The following is a 27843-nucleotide window of genomic DNA, read 5'->3' as shown; positions in this document are numbered from 1 at the left end:
GAAACGGAGTGCATGAAACACCTTCTGGATCCCGCTTATGCAAGACTAGCTAGGCTCTGGGAGCGCAAAGACGAGGAAGACTCCTGGAGGAGCACACGTGTGGGTGTGGGGGGGCGGGGGGGCGGGGTCAGCAGATGAAGTGCTTGAGGTATGTTTTGACTGCTCTGCCCTGAGGAGGGTCGTCATCCTCAGGGAAGCCGTCGTAGAGGTGGCAGTGTCAGAATGGAGTCTTGCGGCCCAGGCAGGAATTGCCCAAGCGGGAGGGAGGATCTGCAGGTGCAGGGAAGAAGGTGGCTTATTCTCAAGGCTGAGGTATGAATGCGGGCTTGGAGGGGGCTCTGGGAAGTGGAGAAGGGCAGAGCTTTCGTCCTTCTGGTAAGTAAGGTGTAAGCTTATCTTGGGCTCCAGGGGCCGACAAATGGTTCGGTGGAGACCGACTGGAGAGCGAAGCTGGGCAGGGCTCTGCACCATCTCTGGGATTATGTATTTGGATGGTCACAAGCTACAGTGCTTCCTGCTAGCTGAGTGAACCTGAGACTTTGACCCAGGGCAGCAATTAGGTGCTCAGAGCTGAGTGTGTCCGCAGTGGGTAGGGACTTTTTCTGGGTTGTGCCCTGCTGGAGGTGGGCAAGGCGGCATGAAGCTGGTGTCTGGGTGGAAATCCATGGATGTGCAGGTGCACAGGAGGTACACGACACGCGGGTAAAGGGGAGGGGGAAGGGATGGCAGTGTTGTGGGATTCTGCCCGTAGGCCTGGAGGAAGGACTGCTGTGTTCCTAATGTAGATCACACAGATGAGATTGGGGGGTGAGTGCGTGGCTGGAGGGCTAAGGGGTTGAATGCTTGGAAGCAGGTAGACCAGAGTTGAGGCTAGAAAATGTTTATCTTCTCATTCTCTCCTAATAATACAATTTTTAAAAAATTTAAAATACTTGTGTAATTATCATATTGATTCATTGAGGCAGGTTTGAGGATTGTAACTTTTGTTTTGCAGATGAGAGAATGACAAGTGAAATAAGGTTCACAACTTAGTGACATGGTGTAGTTTGGGACCTTTGTCTGATCTGGAGCCTTCTCACCTTTCTTTTCTGTGTTTGCAAGCACAGGAAGTTGAAATCCACTGTGTTCTTTGGCATCCTTCCCTGGAATTTCATTCAGCACACATTCCTTGCATCCCAATGGGATGAGAGTTGAGGGCTCACCTGGGTGAGCAGCCTGCTGTGTTCCACAAGGGAGCTGCCCTTGACCTCTGTTTTCTCCGAAGAGGCTGCCATTCCCTCCGCCTTAGGGTTTCTACTCTCTCCAGACCTAACTGGAGAAGCCCCAGCGCCTGTCAGCCCCGCCTCTCTCTCCATCCCCCTGTGGCAGTAAGCATTTGCTGGGCATCTGCAGACAGGCCGTCGGAGTGGTCAAGTAACCAGGTGATCAGCAATGAAGGGCGTGGGTCTCAGGCATTGCCCTTAACGTGGGGGCTTCTCTGGAGTTGAACCAAACAGCTCCTGTTGGATCCTGCCTTACCCTCAAGACTCAGAGAGATCCCTAGGGGCCTTCCTGTCACCTGCCTGCCTCAGGTGGGCCTTTGCATTTTGATAACTTGCAGATAAAGGCATGATGAGCTGCCTGTTTTCTGGTGAGAGGACATGGCCCCCAGGAATGGCACCTGGAGAAAGGACCAAGAGCTTGCGCTCTCGTCTTGAATCCTTGCCTCTCATCTCCGATGCCTTGAAGATGTTCAGTAGCCGTTTGCTGAGTGGATGAACAGCGTCTGTTGACACAATATAAGCGTGAATCACCACTTCACCTTAGCTACGCGCTTGTCTGCCTCGCTTCCACTTTAGAATAAGCTTCTTGAGGATGCTAATGCTGTCTCCTTTCTTGATGTCCGCATTCCCAATGCACATGAGTGTGCCCGACCCATGAGAGGCCTCCGGCAGTTCTTGCTGGATGAAGATAGGAAGTTCACTGCAACCAGGGACAGCAGTCACGGGGGAGGGGGACTGTTTTTCTGACCTCACCTCAGGAGCCTAAGGAGCCCCAGCACTGGCCTGAGAATCACCTGTGCTGAAGTTGTGCCCATGAGGTGAAGGCTGGGGAACCGAGGGACCAAGGAGTGGAGAGTTGCTAGGTCAGTGATGCTGAGAGCGATTGCACCTGCTGCTGCTCTAAAACTTTCCCCTCCCATAGCTGGTGGTTCTGCTGGCCTTGACCATTCCTGTTTCCTTAACCCATGCCTTTACCTATGCTGCTTCCTCCACCTGGGTATCTGCCTATTGTAAGCCTATAATCCTCTAAGATTGAGATCAGGGGCTGGTGCTGTGGCACAGTGGGTAAAGCCACTGCCTGCAGTGCTACGTCCCATATGGATGCTGGTTCGAGTCCTGGCTTCTCTACTTCCGATCCAGCTCTCTGCTGTGGCCTGGGAAAGCAGCAGAGGATGGTCCAAGTGCTTGGGCCCCTGCACCCACATGGGAGACCCAGATATAGCATCTGGCTGTTGGGACTGTTTGGGGAGTAAACCAGAGGATGGAAAATCACTCTCTCTCCCTTTCTAACTCTGCCTTTCAAATAAATAAAATAAATCTAAAAATGGAGATATAATTCACCTTGGGCCGTGAAGCAACTTGCAGACTGCTTGCCCTTCCCCTACATAGATGTGTGATCACTTCCAGCCCAGTCTTTTGTATTAAATTTAGTACAACCAGTTGCTGTCTAATGATATTTTGGTCAGTGGTGGTCTATATATACGGCAGCAGTACCCTAAGATTCTAATGTCCAGTGATGCTGTAAGCATCTTCATTTGTGGGAGTATACTTTATGATTTTTACAAAACAACGGAATTACTTGGCAACACACTTTTTAAAAAAAAGATTAATTTATTTATTTGAAAATCAGAGGTACAGAGAGAGAGAGAGAGAGAGAGAGAGAAGGATGTTTTTAATCCGGTGGTTCACTCCCCAGATGGCTACAATGGCCGGGACTGGTCCAGGCTGAACCCGGGTGCTAGAAGCTTCTGAGTCTCCCATGGAGGTGGCAGGGGCCCAAGCACTTGGGCCATCTTCTGCCACTTTCCCAGGCCATTAGCAGGGAGCTGGATTGGAAGTGGAACAGCCGGGACTCAAACTGGCGCCCATATGGGAGGCTGGCATCATAGGCAGCTGCTTTACCTGCTACACCATTACACTGGCCTTGACAACACGCCTCTTAGAACGTGTCCCTGTTGTTCAGCAACACATGGCCATAAGTTTGTGCTGAATGACTCCATGTGCCAGGCAGAGAAGCTGGATACTGGCCAGCAGAGAAAACTGAACTGGGCTTTTCCTTTAAGGAGCGCCGGTCTAGTATAGGAGACAGTTTAAAATAGAGCATGTTAAGGCCTTAATAAAGAGCTAATGGGAACAGGAAGAGAGGAGTGACTAGCGTCCTGGAAGATCTGGGAATGCGCATGGAAAAGAAGACATTTGAGTTAGGGTTCCAGGAGTGAGGAGGTGTTCACGTGGGGCAACCCATAAGGGTGGGGGAGCTTTCCAGGTAGAGAAGAGTCTTGTACACAGACCTGAGGCCCAGGAGTGTCTTCCTGGGGAAGAGAGAAGTGTGTTCGGAGATCACTGTGAGAGATGGGGATGGCTAGGGAGGGTGGGGTGATGGACAGCAGGCTGAACTAAGAACAATGGCAGAGGTGGCAAGGGGTGGGGGTCTATGATTGCTTCTTGAGCAAAGGAGGGCCTTCTTGGGTCTGTGCTTCCCACAGCTCTAATGGCTGAGAAGTAGCAGGCCAACCGCAGGAGCCTGGACCCAGCTTAGGAGACTGCTGAGAGACGGACCATTTCTCTGGTCAGCAGAGTAGAGAGGCAGCAAGGGATTCTGGAAGCTGTGCGCTGTTAAAATGATAGCAAGTAGTTTAGTGCCTACTCCTGTCCTTTTAATTATTTGCTAGCTTATCAGTCTTGTGTGGACAACTGTTTCCTGGATACCAGAGTTCATAGTCAGTAGGAGAAGCAGCAAGCTGGCAGCCAGGTCCTGCCTTGTCAGCACTGACAGGAGCCTTGGGGTGACCTGAGCCTTCGTGGTGCAGAGGAGGGAATTGAGGCCCCACACGGCTTTGTGTGGCCACACCCTTGTCACCTGAGCTGGTGTTGAGCCCTGGCCCAGCCTCCCGGACCAGCCCGCATTCCATGGTGGCTGTTCATTCTCAGTTTCTGCTGCTTCCTTATCCTGCCCTCTCAGCCCCAGGGGCTTTGCTTTGGAGAATTTTGGGAGGGATGGTAGCTTGGAGTGCACTTTATCTTTGGTTTGAACCTGGTGCTTTGCACTTTGAATGCAGTATGATTAAGGTGGTTCAGTTGGAATGTGTGTGTGGTTTGGGGATTTATTTATTTTACTGCCACTGATGGTTGTGGCTTGTGTGTGAGAACCAAGCTACTGGCTCTGTGCTAAGTCCGAGGTTCCATGCTTGTGACAGTCCCTCTCTCTGTACCCACTGTTCTTGTATGTGTCCTTACTTTTGCTTGCCTAAGGTTTTCAGACTGACCATCTCAGATCCATTGCAGGTAGATCCCCCTGCCTTTTCCTTTCCTCTTAAATGTGCCCGTCGCAGCCCATCTCACAGAACCTGTTAGTGTTTCATTCCCTTCATAGCACTTTATGTGGTGAATGCATTTTACAGTCATTTTTATTACTTAGTCCCCAACTGCTATCCAAGATATGGGTTGACAAGTCTTGTCTTGTGGAAGTGGCAGGAGTCCAGGGGTGAAGGAACCTTCCCAGTGGGGAGCAGGGCCTTAAGTGACAGAGTGAGAAAAGATTCCTGCCTCCAGAGCTCTTGTCCCACTCTGTCCCTTCTGCGGTGAGCAAGCCCTATACACAGGGAAGGAACTTCTTGTTATTTCACTGATATTCATTAGCAACCCCAGCTGCTTTAGTCCTTGGCTTTGGAAAGCAAGACTGAGAGTCAGGTTTGGGACCATGGAGCCTGAGAGCCTGGGCTTACCCATCCCATCATCTTGGTAGTACCATCACCCATGGTTTTTGATGTAGGGAAAACCAAGACCTGTGTTTGGGCCACCCATGAGCGCTGTGATCTTAAACAAGTTCTGAACATGCCTGAGCCTCAGCTACCCTCAAAAAGAGAGCAGCTGATGCAGGCATTTGTGGGAACCAGACACAGTTTTGTAAAGGGGCTTTATGAGGCAGTGTAGTGTTTGTGTCGGGCCAGTTCTGGGTGGCCAGCGTGGTGTCTGGCCCACAGGGGTGGGACCTTGCCCTGCAGGTGGGGAGCATGGCATTTAGACCCAGCTTGTTGCTAGTGCCAGGGCTTCTTGGGGTAAACACTGAAACCTGGGAAGGCTAGGACCAAGAGGCAATGGGAGCAAGCTTGCTCGGGCTACTGCTAGTTAAGAGATAAGGTTGACTCTCTGTGTGTGTGCTGTAGCTGGGTTCTTGGATCTGTTCTTTTCCATCCGGTGGCCTGAATAGCGACTTGGAACTGCAACCGTGGAAGCCCAGTGCTGTGCTAAATCCAGTGCCAGGAGGTCAGCAGAGTCACGTGCCCTTCGTCTTTCTAATAAATTTCCACTAAAGATTGTTCATGTTTAGTTCCCAGGAAGAAAACAACCGGGTTGGCACCTAGAGTGCCTTTCTTGTTTGGTATGAAAACTGATAGTTCCCAGGAACTGCAATAAGGAGTTGGCACGCAGAGGGTGGGGTGTGCCCTGACTCATGGGAAAGGCAAACTCTACAGGGACCAGGCGGGTGAGTGGCACTTTTTCTTAGAGTGAGGTGAAAGGTAGGTCAGCATTCCATTAGCTGCCCGTTTCTCCCCTGGAAATCTCTCCTCTGGGCCATGGCAGCTTCACTTGGAGAATATTAAGGTCCCAGCATTGACAGCTGGGCAGGACTTTAAAGAAATATTTGTCCATCAGTTTGACACATTTGTGTATTGATTTGCTTGGCATAATGTGCTAAAGTGTACCTTTGAATGGATGAGGGAAACTCTACTCTGGGTTTGGGAGCTAGAAACATGAAAGCTCTGTGATTCCTGTCTCCAGGTCATGTGAATAATCAAGATGATATGTGCCAGTATGTGCAGACAATATCTGAGACTGGTTGGGTGGTGCCTAACTCTAAGGTCCCTTGTAAACTTTACAGATGAGGCGACTGTCATTTGATTGTGCACTGAAGGGTGAGTGTAAAATTGTGGGAGGGGCTAGAGGAGGAGAAAATATTTAGATGCTTCCATTTAAATAAATTAACATGGAAGGAGACTTGGAGAGGAGAAAGTGCATGATGCCTTGGGCAATTACAGTCATGGGTGGCATAATAGAGTCCAGGGACATGAGGCTGAGACCAAGAAGGGCCCTGATGGCTTTTTGGAGTTGAGACTTCATCAAGTAGGACAGTGAGATGCTTGGGTCTGTCTTTTTGTAGATTGATTGATTGGTTATGGGGTGCTGGGTGGATTGGAGGATGGTGGAGAAAGTGAGAGGTCCTGCAGTACCCCAGGTGGAAGATTGAACAAAGCTGGACTAGGCTTGAGGCAGTGGATGTGAGTCACTCAGTCTTCTCGTTTTATAGAAATGGAGACCCAGGCCCTGAGCAGATACCACAGCCCTGGTCCCAGCACAGCCCTCTGGTGACCTCATCCTCTAACTGGTGTCTTAGAAGGGTGACAGAATGCATGCATGGGGAGAGAACTGTTTGTCAAGACAAGCCTCCACTGCTTTTCCTCTTGAAAGTATTCCAGGAAACCTTTTCATTCTGAATAGAATTGATTATTTCTGGATTTATAGAATCTCCAGTCACTGGGGGAAAACAACTGGTTTGGCACTGAGAGTGTCTTTCTTATTTGATATGAAAACTAATCATGTTACAGTGAAAATTCAAGCAATCTGGGTGAGCACTTGGGGTGGTGGTTAAGATGCCACTTAGGATACCCACATCTCATAGCAAAGGCCTGGGTTCCAGTCCCACCTCTGCTTCTTATCTAGCTTCCTGCTAGTGCACCCCTGGGGAGGCATCAGGTGATGGCTTAAGTACTAAGTACTTGGGTCCCTGTCACCCATGTGGGAGACCTAGAATGACTTCTATTTTCCTGGCTTCAGCCTGGCCCAGCCCTGGCTGTTGCAGAAATTTGGGAGGTGAACCAATATCTGGAAAATCTTTCTCTCCCTTTCAAGTAAAAGAAAATACATAAATGAAAATTTAAAAAATTCAGGCATTGGTTGAAGACCTCTGTAAGAGACTCTTTGAGGCCTTTCAACCTTGACTTTCCTTATTTCTTTATTCATTTGTTTTAATTCCTGGGAAGAAATATAGAAATATCATTTGGGGGTCCTCTCTCCATTTGTCTTCCTTATCATTGTAGTCATTTTGGAGAAAAGTCAGAAGTATGAACAGCTTAGTAAGAGAACCACCATTTTGGTGTCCATAAATTAACACTCACCAGAGAGATCTTTGTAGCCCAGGCCAGCTTGCATGATGTGATTGCAGTAGAACCATCAACGTAGTATGGCTCTTTCTGCAGCTTGCTAATTTTTTAAAATTTATTTATTTATTTGAAAAGCATAGCAATAGAAAGGAGGGAGAGAGAGAGAGGGAGGGTGGGAAGGAGAGAGGGAGATAGAAAGAGAGAGGGGGGGGAGAGAGAGAAAGAGAGAGAGAGAGAGAAAGAGAGAGAAACAAACTACATGGGTAATAGGAACCCAGTACTTGCACCATCACATGCTGCCTCCCAGGGTGGCACTAGCAGGAAGCTGGATCAGAAGCAGAAGTGGGAATTGACTCTAAGCACTCTGATATGAGATGTGGACTTTCCAAGCAGTGGCTTAACCTGCTGTGCTGTGAAGTCTGCCTCATTTGCCATTTTTTATAGGGTTTATAGTTAAGCATGTGTTTTTCTTATAACTTACAAGTGAATCATTCCAGTAGCCCTGTGGTTACTATGGTCCAAGTTTTACTGATCAGGAACTTGAGGCTGGGAAAGATTAAATGATCTGACCAGGGCTCAGCCTAGTTGGACATTGACCCAGGACTCAAGTTTTCTATTAACACGATACTAAAGTCCCCTTGTGCCTGCCTGTGCAGACATCTCAACCAGGCTCTGGCTTTTGTTCCTGTCCATACCCTCTGCATCCATTGTGGATCCTGATATGTGGTAGGAATTTAATAAACGTTTGTTGAATGAACCTATGAATGAATGTATTCTATAAATGAAGTAATAAATGACAACCTGAGTTTTAAGAATATCTTTAGTAGTATAGAAATTGAGTGATTTTTTAATTACTCTGAATCAAAAGACAATAAAAAAAGAGCTCACTTAGAATACATTTACTTAACTTCATTAAAAAATCAAAATCCCTCTACTTGAATACTTCTCTCTGATCTCTTTGAGACCATAATTCTAGTTGAAACTTCCCAAAAGTGCATGGCCACTTTTTTGTACATTTACATCATTTCTTTTTGCTTACTATTATTACAACAAAGCTCTTCCTTATTTTTTCCTGAGCTTTACATTTACCTGAAATCAATAAATCCTACTTTAACTACTAGCCTTTTGGCAGTAGGATAGTTTTAAGGTAAAAAAAAAATCAAGTGCAATTCAGTACATCAAAACACGTTAACAATAAGCATCAATGGAAATAGCTTTTATTCCCTTCTAAACTGTTTTGTAAAAACAATGACTTCTTAGGCATTTTTATTTTCCCCCACCTCTTAAAAATATTATTAATTTGAGAGGCAGAGAGACAGAGATCTCCCACCTGCTGGCTCATTCCGCAAATGCCTGTGATCACTAGGCTGGGCTGAGAGCCTGGAACTCAATCTAGGTCTTCTTTGTGGGTGGCAGGAGACCACCCCACCACTTGCGCCATTGCCACTGCCTCCTTTTCTCGGGTTATGAAGTCTCTGGGAGCTCCTGATTCTTTATCTGTAAAAGGGAATAACAGTGCCATTCATGGATCGTGGTTGTGCAAGGAGTTCTCTGGTCAGCGCGGAAAAGCGCTGGAGCCTGTGTAATGTCACTGCAAACTGTTGTCCCCATTCTTTTAGGTGGTTTAGGTGTCAGCCTACCAGATGGTAAGGCAGCTGAGCTCTTTCCCCTTTTGTTTCTCCACAGAAGACCTTAAATAAATATGTTTTGATTGGTTAAACTTGTTCTAAGTTCTTTGGAGTGAGAATTTACAGGCGTGAAAGTTTCAAGTATTTATTATTTTTCATATTTGTTGCCATTTATTCTCCAAAAATCCCACCTCTTTGCAGAGTCACTGGCAGTGTATGGATCTGCTTGTTTCACTGTATATGCACCAGGATTTAATTTTACAACTTGGGTTTGTCTTTGTGTAATTAATATGTAAGAAACAGTATTTAATTATTACTCTAACCTGCATTTCTTTCATTATCAAACATATTTCCCAAGCCATGATTTAGTGTTTGTGTTTCTCCTTGTGCAAATTGTCAAACGACAGTATTTAAAAACTGTCTGTGCTGTAGAAACTTGGTAAGAGAGGGCTAAAAATGCTTAGTGCTCTGAGTTGCCTAAATTTGCTTTATGTATTCATTCATTCAGTCCGTCCGTTGATGCTGTTGGGCACCTGCTATGTGCCAGGCAGTGTTCCAGGGGCTGCATATACTGTAAAGAAAAAACGGAATGCAGAAAGTCAGCGATCTACAATCCAGCTTCCTCATTTGATGTGTGTGGTAGCTGAGGCTTGGACAAGTGAGGTTAATTACCTAAGGTCATACAGCTCGTTCAGTAATAGAGCCGACCATTTATTTGAACAGTAATGATTTCAAGTGTTTTCTATCAGTAGGTTTTTAAACCCTGGAGACATCCTGGAAATTTCAGTGTTGTGATGTTAAATATTATCTCAAACTGTATCCACACTGAGAAAGCAAAGGCCTGGCTTGTGCTTCAGAAAACGTGTCCATCTGGTTCTTTGGTCTACTTAGATATAAGCCCTTCCTAGTCATCGCTGGTGCTTTTCAACTTATGTTTATTCTTAAAAGAATACATAGTAGCAAAATGGGATCACAAAACAAAGTGCCAATCCAAATTGTTTGGGCTGTGAAGTTTTTTGGCTATGTTTTGGTATGTGGAGAGAACGGATGACATATTTCCCTTTCAAATAAAATAGTCAATTTAGATTTAATAAGGCAGTTATCTTCAGGTAATAAAAATTCAACTAACTTGCCATAACTATCTTGTTTAAAGTCAATTAAGAGCCTGATATTCCTCACTTGCTGGGTAAAATTTAATAGAACTTCAGTTAAGCATTTATTGCTTATTTAATTCAAAATTAAGTTAATCACCACAGTTGGTAACAACCACTGAGTATTTAATTAACATTCAGCAAACTCTCTTATTAAGTCTAAATGAGATACAGACAGGTCTTGTTTATCCCCAACATTTCTGCCCCCCTCCACCCCAAAGGTCCTTTGGTTTTCCCAGTGCTCTCCTCTTCTGACTTGTCATCTTCATTTTCTTCATACCCAGCCTGAGCCAAGGAGAGGAGGAGTCAGCTGTCTGCGCTGTCTGGAGACCTCTGGGTGCATGGGTACCCGAGAAACTTTCCCATCACATTCCATTCCCTTTTTTAAGAATTGCCACATGCATTTTTCTGCATGAGACAGCCTTGCAAGCAGCAAGGAAGATACAGGGGAGGTCATCCTGCCGTTTTGGCCCTGTCTTCTCATGTAACACAGAGCTATTGGCCTCTGTGGGTAGGGCTGGGTGTCGGGGGTGCCGTGATGGTGATCAGACAGCATCTCTGCTCTCGGGAGGGCACGCCGTCTGGAGGGGTGGGTGCTGCTCCAACAGCACGGAGGTCTTACAATGCTGTCCTTCTCTGAGACAGTGTTTCCCCAAGTGTCCACCTTCTACTCGTTTTGAAAAAGATTCCTTTATTTCATTGAAAGGCAGAGTTACAAAGAGAGGGAGGGAGGGAGGAAGGGAAGGAGGGAGAGACAGAGAGAGAGAAAGAGAAAGAGATCTTCTGTCCTCTGGTCCCCAAATGACTGCAGTGCCAGGGCTGGGTCAGGCGAAAGCTGGGGCCAGGAGCTTCATCTCCTTTTCACGTGGGTGGCAGGGCTTCAAGCACTTGGGCCAGCTTCCACTGCTTTCTCAGGTGCATTAGATGGGAGCTGATTTGAAGTGGAGCAGCCGGAATTCTAACTGGCGCTCATGTGGGATGTTGGGATGTTAGCATTGCAGGTGGCGCCTTAACCCACCACACCACCACGCTGGCCCCACCAAAGGAGCTTTGCTTCCATGGATATCTTTGTCATGAGTCTTTTCTGAGGTTTTAGTAAATAATGTACTTTGTGACCTCCCAAGTGATTTAGTCTTCACAAAATTCTTTCATTGTAGAACCTGGCATTCCCCCATTTTACTTAGAATATTTCTTGGAATTAGGTATCCGTTTTGCTGTGGGAAAAGCTGCTGTGGACCACAGGTCGTGTCCTTTGCAGGGAGAAGTGAGGGAGCTGAGGTTTGCAAGCTGATGGGAACTAACATGCTGAGCCTCTCCGAGCTGAGAAGGGCAGCGTAGACGTCCACCTTATTAACTGTGATAGAATCAGGAGTTCTACTTTCTGAGGGCACTTCCAAAGGAGCCTGGACAACGGAATTCAAAGAGAAGTTTATTTTGGAGTGAAATTTTGTGTTTGAAATCCATGCATGTTTTTTTCAAAATACACATTTTTCAGAAACTTTTTGAAGACCTCTTGTGTTGGAAAGGTGTGCAGATACAGTGGGAGATTCCAGACACACGGGCTTCTGGCTGCAGTTGCCATATGAGATGGAGGCAGGCTGTCCCCCTGGAGGACAGGTAGGCCTGGGGGAGGGTTCCCATGACCCTGGAGGCAGAACAGCTGTGGAATCCTGGCATGACTGGTTTGGTGGAGACACCGTCACATCTTGACGTCATAGCTTGGATCAGTTTTCATTGCAAACCTGGAGAGGTTTGTGAGGCAGTGGACTGCCTGCTTTAGGTTTATTTCCAACTGAACACCTGTCCATCTGCAGACATGATCTTTAATTCACTTCAGTGAGGCATTATTTTTTATTTTTAAGAGTTTTTTGAGAGATAGCATTAAAGACAGAGAGGGAGAGACAGAGAGAAAGGTCTTCCATCAGGAGCTGAGCTGATCTGTAGCCAGCAGCCAGGAGCCTCCTCTGGGTCTGCCACATGGGTGCAGGGGCCCAAGGGCTTGGGCCATCCTCTACTGCTTTCCCCAGCCATAGCAGAGAGCTGGATCGGAAGAAGATTAGCTGGGACTCGAACCAGCGTCCATATGGGTTGCGGTACTGCAGGCAAAGGCTTAGCCTATTATGCCACAGCATGGGCCCCTGATAAGGTATTCTGACACCTTGTCTGGGGCGGAGACTCTGTCCTGTGAATCCCCATCTTTCAAGCAGGGATCTTGGCCCCTTCATGGATGGCTTCATTCTAACAGGTCTAGTTTCCTTTTGCTTCCTCTGCCTTCCCTTTCCATTAAATGTACCTTACACTGTTGAGTCACCTGTGTCTTCCTATTTCATTCTTATCCAAATGTATCATCCTTTTCATTTAGGTCAAGCTACCCTTTTGTATTCTCCCTGAAAAGACATCTATTTCCTTTACAATAATGCTGTCAGTGTTCCCTCTCCCATAGCAACCAGCAGATGGAACATGCGAGATGAGATGCAGGAGAAGCTACAAATCTGCTCCACCACGTCACGGGCGACTGGGTCTCAAGCTGTGCTCTCCGGGCGTCAGCTGGCAGTGCCCAGCCTGTCGTCCTTACGTATGTGGAAGGGAGCACAGGCCAGGGAAACGGGAGCCCTCTTTCTCTTTTGATTTCTTGTTGGACATGATTTTCCTCCATCTTTGAAATGTCAGGATTGGGCTAGGGTTACTCTTAGGGCCCTTTCAACTTAGAACATGTTCATTTTTTTTTAAGATTTATTTATTTATTTGAAGATCAGAGTTACACAGAGAGAGAAGGAGAGGCAGAGAGAGAGAGAGAGAGAGAGAGAGAGAGAGGTCTTCCATCTGCTGGTTCACTCTCTAACTAGCTGTGACAGCCAGAGCTGCACTGATCCAAAGCCAGGAGCCAGGAGCCAGGGGCTTCTTCCAGGTCTCCCATGCAGGTGCAGGGGCCCAAGGACTTGGGCCATCTTTCACTGCTTTCCCAGGCCATAGCAGAGAGCTGGATTGGAAGTGGAGCAGCCAGGACTCGAACCGGCACCCACATAGGATGCCCGCACTAAAGGTGGTGGATTTACCTGCTATGCTACAGTGCCAGCCCCTGAACATGTTGAGTTTTAACATTTTCTGAGTCAATGTAAGTTCAAGTGAACCTGGATGGTTGATCAGATGTGTCTTTTTGAGCCTAGGGATATGAGCAAAGAAATGTGGACAATCAGCACAGCCTCATGCCCACACACCATAGGCTTTCTGTGAATAATGGATCTCCTGTGTCTGACTCATTCTGGATTCATGGTCCTTGGATCTTATTTCGTTTTCCTCTGCTGCGCAAGCTTGCCTCTTCTTTGTCTACTGTCTTATTGCTGTAAGGTTTGCCATTCTCCAGCTAGGGAACTCCCATTCGCGCAGCTTTTTCTCTCTGGCTGTGTCCAACAATGGGGTCCACTTTGGAGCATGCCCTTGCTCTGCAGACCTTGCAAAAGCGGCCTGCACAGTTCATTTCGCCCTCCTCCCGGACACTTCGGGGGTGAACATGTCAGGAGGCCGCTGGCAAGGGCTGAGCACAGGGCATCGCACGGGCTGCTGGTGCAACTCTGCAAGAATGAGAGGTCTGAGAGGGCAGGGCACTGGTAGGGCAGTCCCAGGGATGTCGTTCAGATGTGAGAGGCCATTGGGGATGCAGTGTGGTTAGGTTCTGCTCCAGGGGAGGCTTTCAGAACTTGGGAAGTTTTCTCGAGAGTCTTTCAGTTTCATCTCCTTTCTGGGAAATACAGTATTCACATTCCTGTCTTTGTGTTAGTCTTTTGGTCTCTTCTCATTAGGCAGGCCTACTTGAAAATTCCAGAACCATTTGCACGGCTTTGGTCTATCTACGGAGTACTCACGAGCTTGGGCTCTGCACGGACAGCGCCTGTGTTTGTGTCTGGGCTCTGCCGTGAGCATTTTGACTTGTTGCTATTTAGGTTCCTGCTTCCTCATCTGTGAAATGAGAATAGCGGTCTTAGCGCGTCTCGTTGTTGTAAGGATTGAATGAGCTCCTGTGATACAGCCCGATGCCTGCTGTGTGTGAAATGTGAGCGCTGTCACCAGTGCCATCCCGTTAGAGTCACAAGGGGTGGTTTGGAAAAGCAACTGGAGACCATCGGAATGGGCAGGGTTTTTTTTTTTTTTTTTTTATTGTTGTTGTTACTGTTGTCTGTTAAAAGAAACTGAATTTTGGACTCTGTGCTTACTTTTTAAGTAAGTTCCATATGCCCCTCACCAAGTTTCTTTCAATTCTGACATCTTGCATCCCTGTGACACATTTGTCAAAGCTAAGAAGGTGACGTTGTGACCTCACTAAGACCTGTGTCCAGCCTGTGTTCGGATGTCAGCTGCTTTTCCACTGACTTGCTTGTTCTGGTCCAGGTTCCAGCCCAGGTGTTACGTTGTGTTGAGTTGTCCTGTCTCCCCAGTTGAGAATGGTTTTCCAGCTTTCGTTTTATTTATGCAAAGGCCTATGGCAGCCTCTCACGATGAATGAGTAAACTAGAACGGATGTGGATGAAGTGGAGGGGGTGGGTTCCGCGTTTCTTCTCTGCTGTGTCTCCCTAAAGGACTCTGGCAGGAGGAGCTTAAAAATCACTAAATTCAGCCTCCTCCTTTAGAATGGAGACAGCTCCCAAAACTGAAATGACAATGCTAGGAGAAGCTGGAAGCCCAGAGGAGGTCCCAAAGGTTCCATTCCTTTTGTTAAATGATGCACGGGCCGCAATCAGGGTTTGCATTTAGGGACTTCTGTTACTTTCCTCAGCTTTTCTTACCTGTAAAATGGGTCCTGCAATCAGTGATTCCTCATTAGGACTTAGCTCTCACAAAATAGCACAGTTTTCCTTCTGAAGCTTATGTGAACCAAGATGCTCACTTTTAGCACAGCCCAGAACTTAGCAGGCTCTCAATAAATGTTTGAATAAAGAAGTCTTGAAGATTGGGAAACCGTGGCCTTAAGAACCTACTTCAAGAAGATGGGGACACGTTGATGTGAAACGAAGAACAGCTATTCGTAAAGAAATCTGTGATACTCAGGAGTGGAACCAAAGTTTGAGCTTCTGATAAGCAGGATATACTGTCTGTTTTTATTCTTGGAGGCTTTTATCATACAATACAACATTATGTTGCAGTCTGACTTCCACACAAATTAGATCCTAAAACTTCTTACAGGAATTAAAAATACAAACTCGTGGGCAGTATGTGTTTTATAAATTACCGAAAACAGTAGTGTAAAGACATGGCATAGTAAGTACAATGAAGCCTGCAGCAGGCACCGTCACCGGCAGGAACGCATGGAGGAGACACTGGAGAAGGCTCAGGAGCTGGGAAGCCGGATGCAGCAGCAGGTGCACAGCTCCGTTCTCAGCGCCAAGAGAGATGGGGGGAGAGCGGGCAGCTCCGGCGGGGAGCTGGGTGAAGTAGCTGAGGGCGGTAAAGGCAGTGGTGGAGCCCAGGAACCCTCGGCGTCTCCTTCTTGCCCCTCCATTTATGGTCTTACCAAATGGGGCCAAGTGAGTTTTGGAACCTCCTCTCCATCTCCTCACTCTCACGGTCACTCCAGGTTTTTCTGTCTTGAGTGCCCTTCCTTGCCATCATCACCTGCCTGTTTCCAAATTGGTCTTCCAGGTCCAGCATATTAATGCCACCTCCTCCATGAAGCAGGGCTTGATTTCCACTCACTCACCTTTCCAAAGCAGGAAATGATCACTTCCTCTTACGACCTCCCGTGGCCCTCTATCTGTTCCGCTTGCATTGGCACCGAGCGCTTTCTGCCTTCCATTGCTGTTATCAATGTGCCTATCTCGGGTTGGGCTTTTAACTCCTTTAGGAAATTTATTCCTCCCTGGCATTTGGCAGACATAGAGTGAACATTTGTTGAACGGCTGGATGGACGGACAGGTGCTAAATAATAGTCCTGTAGAGGAGGGTTTTCCATTGCTCATGGCTGCATCATCCAACATGAGCCCCAAAAAGGTGCCCATTCGTTCTTAACATTCCTCAGTAGAGTCTTAGACGCTATTTGAGGGTTGCAGCAGGATAGTGGATGTCCTGCATAGAGAAAATGGTGCTGTCTGGGATGTGTTGTCATACTTACAAGGTTTACCGGCACTGTTTGTTCTCCTGACCTCCAGGAAGAAGTGGTTTGTCTTGGCTACAAGCATTTCTGGTGGATCAGGCAACCGCTCGCTGCACCCTGCAGCTGACTTGGTACCCACGAGAGATCAGGGCACTCAGAAACACCCTGTTGCCCTGATGATATGGCAGTTCTTCGTGACTTGCCTCTGGGGATAAACACACTTCCCTGTTTGGTTTTGAAAAGATAGTTCCAGGATGCCACGATGCCGGTGGCTGGCCCTCCTGATTCACGATTTGGCTTTTCTTTTTCAATCTAACGACAGAATGCATGCCGCTGAGGTGGTAAATGGAAAAAAGAAGTGCAGTGGAGTAAACTGTCTGTGTCTTGGGGCCTTTTGATTAATCACAGGAGGAGGCGTGAGACACGAGTACATGACTGTAGTTCCTGCCAGATCCGAGTCAGAGGGGGCAGCCCTGGGAGGAGTTTGCTGATGTGGAGCTGAGGAAGCCCAAGCTTCTCAGGGCGGTGGGGCTGAAAGGAGCACAGAGATGATTGGTCTCAGTGGTTCTGTGTCCCAGTCCTCCCAGAGGGTTTGCTGGTGGCATCCCAGAGAGTTTGACGCAGCAGGGCAGGTAGAGCCCTGAATTTACATGTGCAGCAAGCTCCCAGAACCACTGATCCACTGCACCTGCTGGGCCTTTTTTTTTTTTTTTTAATTGGGGAAATGAGACTCTGAGATAGGTGAGAAAGACCTGCCTAGGGTTACACAAGCTGGCCAGTGAGCTAGAGTCAAGAACAGGGCTTGTTGCACTGCTAGCAGCAATTACCAGCAGGCAGTATGTTGAGTTCTACTTCAGAGTGATAGCTGGATTTCTGCTTTGTCTGACTTATCTTTCAGGGCCGCTCATCTGGCTCCCTCTAATTTTTTTTTTTTTTTATATTCAGTTAATCCACATGTATTGGCCACTGCTGTGCACTCGGAATTGCATTTGGACTGGAGGTGGTGTAGCACTGTGGTGGTCTGAAACCAAGGGTTTCCGCTTGTCAGACGCTGAGCAATTACTTTTTCATTTCTCATCAGAAAACGAGGACATTCTCGCCCCATAGGGCTGCAGGGAGAGCTGTGCGCAAGTACATGACCCTCAGTGCGTACACTGTGAACGTCAGCTGCTATTCCAGTTGTTACTAAAGAGAAGAAGTCATGGTTCCCACCCCATTTTGTGTAAGTGGCCTGAAAGAGAGAGACAGTTGGGATCTAGTGGGACAAACTCAAGTCGTGACTTAGCAAAGTTGGGATCACCGACAGGCTGTGTGGTCTTGGACAAGTTACTTGGTTTCTCTGAGCTGTAGTTCAAAGTGAGTAGACTTAGCCTAAGCAATAGGAAGATGGAATTGGAAGGTGTGTGTACCAGGTGCCAAGTTTCAGACTGCCAGGGAATTAACCTGCTGAGAAGGGCCTGGAGGAGCTGGGTGGTACAAGGCTCTGTGTGTGGGCTCAGCAGGGCTGGGGTGACCCAGGGAAGGCTGAATGGGTGGGCCAGCTCAGAGAGGAGCAGAATCTTGTCCCGCGGCACAGAGGGAGGTGCAGGTGGAAGCCAGAAGTGGATACCACTTGGCGAGCTGTGGGGGAATCTGGCTAGGATAATGACACCTGCTGTGGACTGGAGCTCGAGGCACATTTGTGCTTCTGCTCCCTACACCAGCATGGGTAGGTGGCAGATGGCACAGGGGTTAGAACCCAGGATTGACCATGGCACCTTGCTTATTACAGAGTTAATTTAGTATCAGAGATTCGATTAGACAGGTGCTGGACGTGATTGCTGTGTCTTTTTTTTTTAATGGGTAGAAACTTCTTTTTTTTTAAAGATTTATTTATTTATTTGAAAGGCAGAGTTACAGAGAGGCAGAAGATGAGAGAGAGAGGTCTTCCATCTGCTGGTTTACTCTGCAGATGACTGCAGTGGCCAGAGCTGTGCCAATCTGAAGCCAGGAGCCTGGAGCTTCCTCTGGGTCTCCCATGTGGATGCAGGGGCCCAAGGACTTGGGCCATCTTTAGTGCTTTTCCAGGCCATAGCAGAGAGCTGGATCGGAAGTGGAGCAGCAAGGACTCTAACTGGCACCCATATGGGATACCAGTACTGCAGGCAATGGCTTTACCCACTATGCCGCAGCGCCAGCTCCTGCTGTGGCTTTTGTGATTGGGTTAGGAGCTGGGAAAGGCCTGCCTGGAAATTGGGTAATCCTGGGGAAGATAAAGATAAGACATAAGCCTCAGCTTCCTTATCTATCAAGCTGGAGCGATGAGGGTGATTATGGTGACATTATTGGGTCTGGATTAAGGATGAAAGAACTTGTCTGTGAGAAGGCATTTGTGGTTATAAAATACCAGAGAAGTATACACACAGTGGTCAGGAACAGGGCAGCCCTAAAAAGCTAGGCAAGAATGGAGATGGAGCTGCTCAGGGCATTCTGGGAAGTCTTCCGGGGGAGGACTCGGTGGGTGGCTGCGGGAGGAGGTGACTGTGCAGGAGTGTGTTGTGTTCAAGAGCCCCTGAGAGTGGCACCAAGCCCGGCTGCTGCTGCGGTCTTTATTCACCTTCCTCTCCATGTGGCTTTTGGCACTGCTAGCCCTGACACCGCAGCACCCTCCTTCCCAGCCACGAGAGGGCCAAGGCTGTTGTGTGTCTCACTGGGGCAGGGTGTCAGGGCTGTGGCCGAGCCCCCGGAGTTTGCAGGAGTCCCTTCACAGCCAGCAGTGTTTCCAGGGGCCCCACAGATTCAGTTCATTGCGCAGGTGGGGCGAGTGGCGCATGCTGGGAAGTGTGGCCTGGGGAGAGCACCGCACGGCAGCTGCAGGTTAGTCCCCAAGCAACATTCCTTCCCAGGTCCCCCTCCACATGCTGAACCTGGTGTAGGCTGATGGCCCGTATTTCTCCATTCAGCTCTTTGCTCTCTCGGTACCTTGCTGGTCACTGGCCATCGTGCGCTTTGCTGAGGTCTTGGGGTCTCCCCTTGTTCACAATTCAGGACGTCGCCTTCTCCCCGCGTCTGTCTTCTGCCTGCTGTGTCAAGATGCCCTTCCTTGGTTGCAGTTAACCCCTAGCGGTCGGTTACTTCCAGGGTTCCCTGGACTCTGGGTCACACTGTTGGCCTGCCAACGGGTGTGCCAGATGTTCTACCTCTTGCAAAAAGAGATTCACACCCAACTTGTGCAGAAGTGAAGGGTGCTTGTTGACTACATATTTGTTGTTCGCCATTCCAGGGACTGTGAAAAAAGTGTTATTCGGGCCATCCAGGAGGTAGTGCACTACACGGGAAGCAGACATATAAACCCAAATGGGGCTGTGCCGAAGCCATCAGCAGATGTGGGCATCCAGATGTTGTGGCCCACCAAGATGGAGAGAGAGAGAGAGAGAGAGAGAGAGAGAGTCAGTCTTAGGAAGCCTTGATCTGAGGCCTACATGGGCACAGTTCTCCCCATGCCCTAAGGCTTTGCTTCTTCCGTGGTGGCTTTCTTCTGTGTTGCCTCCAGTCTCCATAGTGGAGCATCTGTCTGGCTCAGGCATGTCCCTCAGATGGGCAGCCTGGCTCTGCCTTCTGCTGTTGCATTCATTTCCAGCTGTAGCCCCTTGGGCACCTGAGGCCTTGGAGCGTTGTCCAGACCTTCTCTTCCTTGGCTTCCCTGTGGTTCCAGAGCCCCTCCCCTTTGGGGCGTCCAGATCTGGGACACAGTTGTTTGCTCAATGCATTTTCTGCACGTCCAGTTTCTCTTCTTGCTCTCAGATTTCCATTTAAAGCCCTCTTGAGAGGTCCCAGTGTCTCCTGCCAGCAGCATTCTTCTTGGTTTACTGGAACCCCGTTTCTTACCCTGCCAGGAATCTGGCCATGAAGTGAGCTTCAGGGCCGTCCGTCGGCAATCACGCATTGCCCGCTCGGTCGTGGCCTCCTGGCCCTGCCTCACCTGCATCAGTGATCTCACGCTGACTGAGAACTTCCCCTTCGTCCTCCTCCACCCCTCGTCCTGCGTGGGTCTATTGGATGGACAGAGGCACCTGCAGGCCTTGCTCTTGGTCTGGCGTCTGTGAAGCAGCGTAGGGGGTTGGTTGAATCTGCTTCTTGGAGGAAATCAGAATGGCCCTTGGGTGACACTTGGGCAATAAGAATGTGTTGATTTGATTTGCCAATGCCTTTTATTTCCAGATGCAAATATATGCACAGCCTTGTTGGGAGAAAATGAAGCAGCAGCGCTGAGTGAGTGGAAATGAGTGGAAGACACTTAGCTCCTGGTTCTCTTCCTGCCCTGCTGCCCAGAGGCTCCCATGTTCCCAGATTTTGAGCAAGAGTGGCTGGGAAAACATTTCTCCCTTGGCTTCCTAGCCGGCCTCTCACCTGCTCACCCACCATCCCCAGTGGCCTGTAGCTCAAATCCCACCATCATCTGACCTTGCCTTGGATTTTAGGATTTTCTCCTAAACCCCACTGCGGGTCCCACTATGCTTCAGCTACCCTACTGTGTGACTGTCACACCGTCTGTCACATGGCTGCCCAGCATGCTTGTGTCTCTCAGCACATGCTCTCCGGCTGGCTTCAGGGCTCTTCCCTGTCTTTCTGTCTGGTCAGTGCCTGCTCGTCCCTCCAAGTGCAGTGTAGATGTCTCCCCCTTCTCCAATCTTTTCTCACTCTCTCAGGAAGAATTGAAGGCAAAAAACAAACCCAAACTTTATTACATGCATATTTTTCTGTCATGCTTGTAATAAAGCATTCCCCAAATACAGAAATGCATAACAAGAACATGGGGATCTTCATAAATCCACCATTTAGACACAAGCTCAGTTTATGTTTTTAATATTGTTTCTCAAATAGTTACTTTCATTTCTTTTTTTTTTTTTTTTTGTGCTTTTGCGTTATTCTAACTTTGAATCTTACTGTCTGTACCGTGTTGTATCTTGCCACCTTGCCAGACAACAGGCATGAGCACCTTTGGGTGGAATCAAGAATTCTTGCATGGAATCATTTCTGATGCCTGTTTTTCTTCCACCTTAAGAAACTACCATCATTCTCTTTGTTCCTTATTGCAAGTAACTCTGTGAAGAAGATCAGGTTTTCAAATTCTTCGTCTGTGCTTGTGATTATTTGCTAAGATAAATTACTAGGATGGGAAATTGCTTGCACAAAAAGTGGGAACTTTTTTCATCCTTAATTTCAAGACTGATTTGTGGTCATTGAAGAAAGTTAGGAGCAAATGAGAAAGCAGAGAGAAGAAAATAAAATCTACTTGCAGGCACTTGCAGTAACCTACGAGGGATCTGGTGTATAATTGCATCTGTCTGCCTATCTTTTTATGCCAGGGATTGGCATACATTTTCTGTAAAGGATTAGATAGTATGTATTTTAGGTTTTGCAGGCAACCCGCAGTCTCATATATTTCTGTTCCTCTTCTACCTTCTCCTTATCCTCTTTTTCAGATTCTTTTAAAACTATAAAAACTGTTCTTGGCTGGTAGGTTCCACATAGTTTGTACAAGTTGGGCTCTCCTGTACATACTTATTTCTAGAGATGTTATTTCATTTATTTGATACACAGAGTGACAGAGAGGGAGATCTTCTGTTTGCTGGGTCACTCCCTGAATGTTGCAAAGGCAGGAGCTGAGCCAGGCTGAAGCCAAGAGCCAGAAGCATCACTTGGGTCTCACATGTGGGTGGAAGGGGCCCAAGCACTTGGGCAATCACCCTTTCCAGGAGCATTAGCAGGGAGCTGGATCAGAAGTGGAGCAGCCAGGAATCATGGCCTCTGATACAGGGTGTCAGTGTTGCCAGGGGCAGCTTAAGCTGTGGCACCCCAACACTGGCCTTTTGTCCATACTCTTGTAACTGTCTTCCTCTGCAGTGTTATGACTTCATTTTACTGCATGCTTTTCCGGTGTATGCTTTCCAAATATGAACATACTTAATGGTTTCCTAATGGGATGCCATGGCACCTTGGCCATGTCCCTGATAAGGACTTTAAAACAGGCTGTATTGTGAAGAGTTGCAGAGATGTCTGTTTTGCTAGCCCTACTCATCTTTGTCTTTGTAGCCCCAGCACCTTCCACGTGGGCTACTTAGGAGTTGCTTAGTCTGTGGAAAGGTTGCCTTAGGCTGCAGCTTTTCCCCTTCTAAATGCCCGTGTTCAGCGCTTGTGACTCGAGCGGCTTCCTGGGCCAGCAGCACCTGTGTCACCTGTGTCAAAATGTAGACTCGCAGCTCCCCCCAAGAATCTGCATCTTGACATGTTCCTCAAGTGATTGGACCACACAGTCCAATTTGGGGAGCATTACTTCAGAGCTGCCCTCTGCGCTGTTCGGCATCTCCTTATTTATAGGGATCCCCGCCCCATTCTTTCTATTGGTAGATGCCTCATGTGAGTGGACTATGGGTCATTCACTAATTCAGGGTCAGACTGGGAGGTGGCAATGTGTTTCACATGTGGCATCTGCTACCATCTTGCCCATTGCTTTTCGTTGGGGGGTGGATGTGATGGAAGCAGCGAGTGTTTAATTAGCACCTGCTGTGTGCCAGGCCTTCTGCCAGGCTCTTTACCCACATTCATCCAAGAGTGAAGCATGATGGTCTTGGCCAAAGGGTACATAGTGATCTTCAAGGCCAGTGATCCTTAACCATCAGAATCAGCCAGTGAATTTTACATACATTCCCTGCTTCCATTCCGACCCTGCATCAGAGTCTCTGAGATACAAGCCTGGTCTTGAGTACTTAGGAAAAATTGCCCCAGGTGTTTCTGTTGGGCATCATTGGTCCAAGAACCAGTGGTCCAGGCCAGCATCCTATTGTACAGGTGAGAAGAGGGAGGCCAGGAGAGTGTGCAGAGTCTCCCAAGGTCACACAGATTTTCCTAGCAAAGTTGGGGCTAGGTCTCGAGTGTCTGAGGACACACTTTCCACCACCTGAGCTGCTTGCCAGCCTGCAGTCTTGGCTGGAAGTAGAACTGGGTGAAGAGGGTGTACCCTTGTCCTTGGAACTCTGAGCCTGACATCTCAAAAGCCGTGAGTTCTGGCAGCCGGGGTGCACGGGGTGGACGCCAAGTCATGCACTGTTCTTCCTTATTCCTCTCCACTTTTGCCCTCCTTCCTGAAGCCTCGTTTAGGGCCACGATTGGAAAGTCTTGAGCCATGTCTGCACCTCCTAGGGCCCCAGGCAGCTGCTGTGGCCTCCTGTGTACCCCTTCACCTTTGCAGAGTCTTGGGCAGCATCCTTAACGACCTAGGAGCCAAAGCAGCTCTGTTCTCACTTTGCTTTTCACAGTCCCCTCAGAGTCAGGAATTTTAATGGGAGCCCTGGGCAGCTTCTTGCTTCTGGTCGTGCCCAGCCAGTGGCAAACGGAATGGAACGACAAGGGAGGCTTTGCAAAGACCTGATATGGAGTGGGGAGCAGACCTCATGGAGAGGGCAAGGGTGTGATTAGCACTCTGATTACGTGGCAGGCCGGAATGGGAAACAGGAATAGAACTAATTGCCGTGATAGCTGCCACTTATCGAGTGCTCACTGTGCCGGGCACTCTGCCTGCATCATTTCCCTTCATCCTGTAACTGCCACGAGGGAGAGGCGTGGGGAGCTTCGGGGACTTCTTCTGAGCGGCGCGTTGGGATGTGAACCCAGTTCTGCTTGGTTTGAAAATCCACGATCTGAAACGTGGTGTCCTCCACTTCTCCAGCTGATTCTGTGCCCAGCCCCGATCTCCTGCCACTCCTTGGAGCTTGACCCAAGAGCCCACAGAGACAGACTGAGCTCAGTGTGTGAGGACGCTTCGTAACAGTCCGTCAAAAACTGGAGTGGGCTCTGTGCAGTTGTGCGGTCCCAGGAGGTAGACTTACTGGTCACTGTGATTCCTCTGGGATTCCAGTTCCTCAGAGTTAAGATGTTGTCGGTCTATTTGGATGAGCCAGTCATTGAACAATAAAATCTACATAGGTAAAAATGAATAGATAAGGCATTGGGGATCTGCTCCAGTATTTTGTACAGTCTTCTTCCGGTCCTGGCAGCTCTGCTGTTAGAGTTTCTGAAAGCCTGTTGGGCCCCGGGGTGATGCACAGGTACCCCCTGTCCTGCAGGGGTGGGCTAACACATGCCTATTGAAAGATATTACACTCTCCAGAGCCAGCGTGTGGGAAGTGCCGACAGCTCGATGCCTTGGGACCTTATAAGAGCAGTGAGTTCAAAGAGCAGGCAAATTCGTTTTTTAAGACTGGCCTTAGAAGGCTGTGTGGCCCTCCTTAGGTTGTAGGAGTGTGGCACTGAGTCGTCAAGTGAAGTTCCTGGGCCGCTTTTAATCTTCCTAGGGCTCCGTTAGACGGCGTCCTGTAGGAGCCTACAGAAAGAGCGGGGGCGGGGTGTGTGTGTGTGTCTTCTCCGATTCCATGGGCATTTGCAGCTGGTGACTGGCTGGCGTGAACAGAGCTGACCGCTGAAGATGAGTAGGCATTAGCTGGGAGGACAGGTGGGGCAGGGCCTCCCTGGAAGGGGGAGCTGTGTATGCCAAGGTGAATGGTGTCAGTGGGCAGGTTTGCAAGGCTCTGGATGATGAGCGGGTGACAGCGCAGCTGTTGGATGTTAGGAAGGCAACTGTTCGACACGGGCACAGGTGCAGTGTGAGATTCTGGAATTTCCTAAGCAGGAAGTCCCCGAGACTGCTGCGCTGAGCCCCAACAACTGTGTGCCCTGGGCTCTGGTCCTGAGTTCTTAGCTCTTGTTTGCATAGATGTCCTCCTTTCCACCCCTTTTGGTGGCAAAGGGGGAAAGGGCTTGGGCTTTAGTGCCCTGCAAAGTATGATAATTCCGTGACCCTGAGAAAGGTGGTTTTCCGGGATGCAGGTTCTTTTACAAAGCAGCAGGGATGGTGGTGTACAGAATGTTCTTGCTGGATCAGGAGGGTCTGTGCTGGCTCCCGGAGGCACCCAAGAACCGGGGTTCATGGGTGTGGGGCTTCTTTACCACCATCTGTGTACCCCACAGTTTGCCCTCATAGAGCTTTGGCTCATGGACTCTCTGTGTTCAGGAAAAGCACCTTTCCCTCACACGGCCGAATCGGTTTCATTTGTTCAGGTCAAACCTCTGTGTGGTCTCTGTGGTGCTGTGCCGAGGCATGCCGCCTGGTGGTGATCCCCCTTCTGACTAGGTTCCAGTTTGATCCTGTGCTGTTGTAGCCCTGTGTATTCCCCTCTCACCTGTCAGCTCCCGCTGCTCACATTTGGGTCTGATTCGTCTCCCAGAGTGCTGAGCATGATGCTGGGCCCATAGCAGGTGCATCCTAAACAGGCCTTAAGTGACTGAAAAAAGTGATGGGGGTGATTGGGACGATGGCTGGGAGGAGAAGGAAAGGCGTCTTAGAAATGGAGCGCCCAGGCCTGCAGGTCCCCTTTCCAGGTTCAGGGTGCAGGTTGGCATAGCTGGAAGCCACAGTTCTTGAACCACCTCGGGCCTCAATCTGCCTCATTTAATTACCTCCTTTCCAGGGAACGGGGCTTCTTGTCTGCCCAGAAGCTGCTAAATATAGCTCGGATCACCCGGCCTGCTGTGCTTCTGGGCCACAGCACTGCACAGCCAGGCTGTCCGTTGATTTGGGGTTTCCTCAAGGATTCTTTGCATTTTTGAGTTTTCTTGAGGGGCTGCATTTTATTTGGGAGCCAGGGAAGGGTGTTCAAGGGCATCGAGTGCTCACCACTGTGTAGGGGGTGTTAGGAGCGAGCTTGGGAAGAGAAGGGGAGGAAGGAAGCTCTTAACATAGGTGAGGCCACTCAAGGGGACCTTGTACCTTCAGTGATCTCCAGGAGAATGACATTTTATAACATTTCCCCACAAAAGCCCCTTCACATTTGACTTCTATGACCTCTGGATCATGCTATTTGCAGCTATTCATTCATTTTTTTAATTAAAAAACATTATTTGAGAGGCAAACACACTCATACAGAGGCAGGGGGGAGGGGCGGCACGTTGGCACACTAGTTTAATCCTCCACCTGCAGCGCTGGCATCCCATATGGGCACTGGGTTCTAGTCCCGGTTGCTCCTCTTCCAGTCCAGCTCTCTGCTGTGGCCCGGGAGTGCAGTGGAGGATGGCTCAAGTGCTTGGGCCCCTGCTTCCACATGGAAGACCAAGAAGAAGCACCTGGCTTCTGGCTTCGGATCGGCACAGCTCCTGCCGTTGCAGCCATTTGGGGAGTGAACCAACGGAAGGAAGACCTTTCTTTCTGTCTCTCTCTCTCACTGTCTGTAACTCTACCTGTCAAATAAATAAATAAAAATCTTAAAAAAAAGAGAGAGAGAGAGATGCCATCTCCTGGTTCACTCTCCAAATGCCTTCAACAGCTGGAACTGGGCCAGGAGCCCAGAATTCAACACAGGTCTCCCCCATCAGTGGCAGGGACTCAGTTACTTGAGCCATCACGTGCTGCACCTGAGGATATGTGTTAGGAAGAAGCTGGAATCAGGAGATGAAGCTGGAAATCAAACCCAGGCCCTCTGATGTAGAATGCTGATTCTGGACTTAACTGCCAGGCCAAATGCCTGTCCCATTTAAAGCAAAATTTAAGAGATGCTGCCATACATGCTCATAGTAAAAATAAAATAATTCAGATGTGTTTATATAAAACAAGGGGTTCTTGTCCCATCTCTTCCCACCCTAGTCCCATTCTCAACAATCAGCCACTTGTAACCAAGTTCTGTTTTTAGCTCTTGTGGGAATTACTGTCCTGTCTTGAAATAATATGCTTCTTTCTTCGGTCGTTGAGGCATAGCTTGAGATTTGCCCATGGACTTTCTTTGATGATAGACTGGGGTTAGTTTATTTGTGCCCCATTGATGCTTTCCTTCCCTAGCCCAGCTTTTGATGGTTATATCAGCAGCTTTATTCTCTTTGTTGGTTACATAATATGCAGAAATCTCCATTTCTTGCCTTATTGGCCTCTGATGGTATCACCTCACCCACCATTTGTAAGGTGAAGATGTTGGGGCTTCCATGTACTTTGCCTCTGTACTTTTTACCTTGCAACTTATTGGTGATGTTTGAGGTTTTGTGTTAGGTTCTTTTTTGCACCTCCACACATGCAAGTATACGTAGTTTTGTACCTAAAACTAAAACTATGGCTAAGTTTTCTGTGCTGACCATGGCTGGTTTACAAAGTAGACAACAATCAATAGCATTGACATTATGATTTCTAGGTAAATATTGTTCAACACAGGTCTAAATCATGTGCTGTGGTTTTATTTCCTGATTTAGTGTCACTACCTTTAAGCCACTCACAGGAGACTGAAAGTTCCCTTAGCTGTGAAATAAAATAGGTCTTTAAAATTCCTGTAATTGCTCAAAATCTTCCCAAGCTTTTACTTGTTTTATTTCCACAATGAGTTTCCTGGCTTGGAAGAAAATTAAGCATTTTTGTCACATCCTGTATGTCTTTGGTCTTTCTAATGGCTCTCTTGTCTGTTTGAAGTCTATTCATTTTCTTGTTTATATTTCTTCAGTGTTTTCTCTTATTTTGAACCATTTCTCCATATTTGGGCTCTG

General features: G+C 48.3%; 1 protein-coding gene across 22 annotated transcripts in view; it reads left to right on the top strand.

The window, feature by feature from the left end:
- LPP (LIM domain containing preferred translocation partner in lipoma) overlaps positions 1-27843 on the top strand; it is a 736836-nt gene that overhangs the window by 4905 nt on the left and 704088 nt on the right. For 2 of the 22 annotated variants that reach the window (XM_089330874.1, XM_089330882.1), the window contains exon 1: positions 160-312. The exons of the other annotated variants lie outside the window; for them this stretch is intronic. The gene's annotated coding sequence lies outside the window, so the exon portion shown is untranslated. Of the gene's footprint in view, positions 1-159; positions 313-27843 lie in introns of those variants that run through there. 22 annotated transcript variants of the gene reach the window in all.

The sequence above is a fragment of the Oryctolagus cuniculus genome, chromosome 4 (genome assembly GCF_051225735.1).
Source record: "Oryctolagus cuniculus isolate XC-2025 breed Fujian yellow rabbit chromosome 4, ASM5122573v1, whole genome shotgun sequence".
NCBI lineage: Eukaryota > Metazoa > Chordata > Mammalia > Lagomorpha > Leporidae > Oryctolagus > Oryctolagus cuniculus.
The sequence above is the reverse complement of the archived record's forward strand: the minus strand, read 5'-3'. Positions and strand labels throughout refer to the sequence as shown.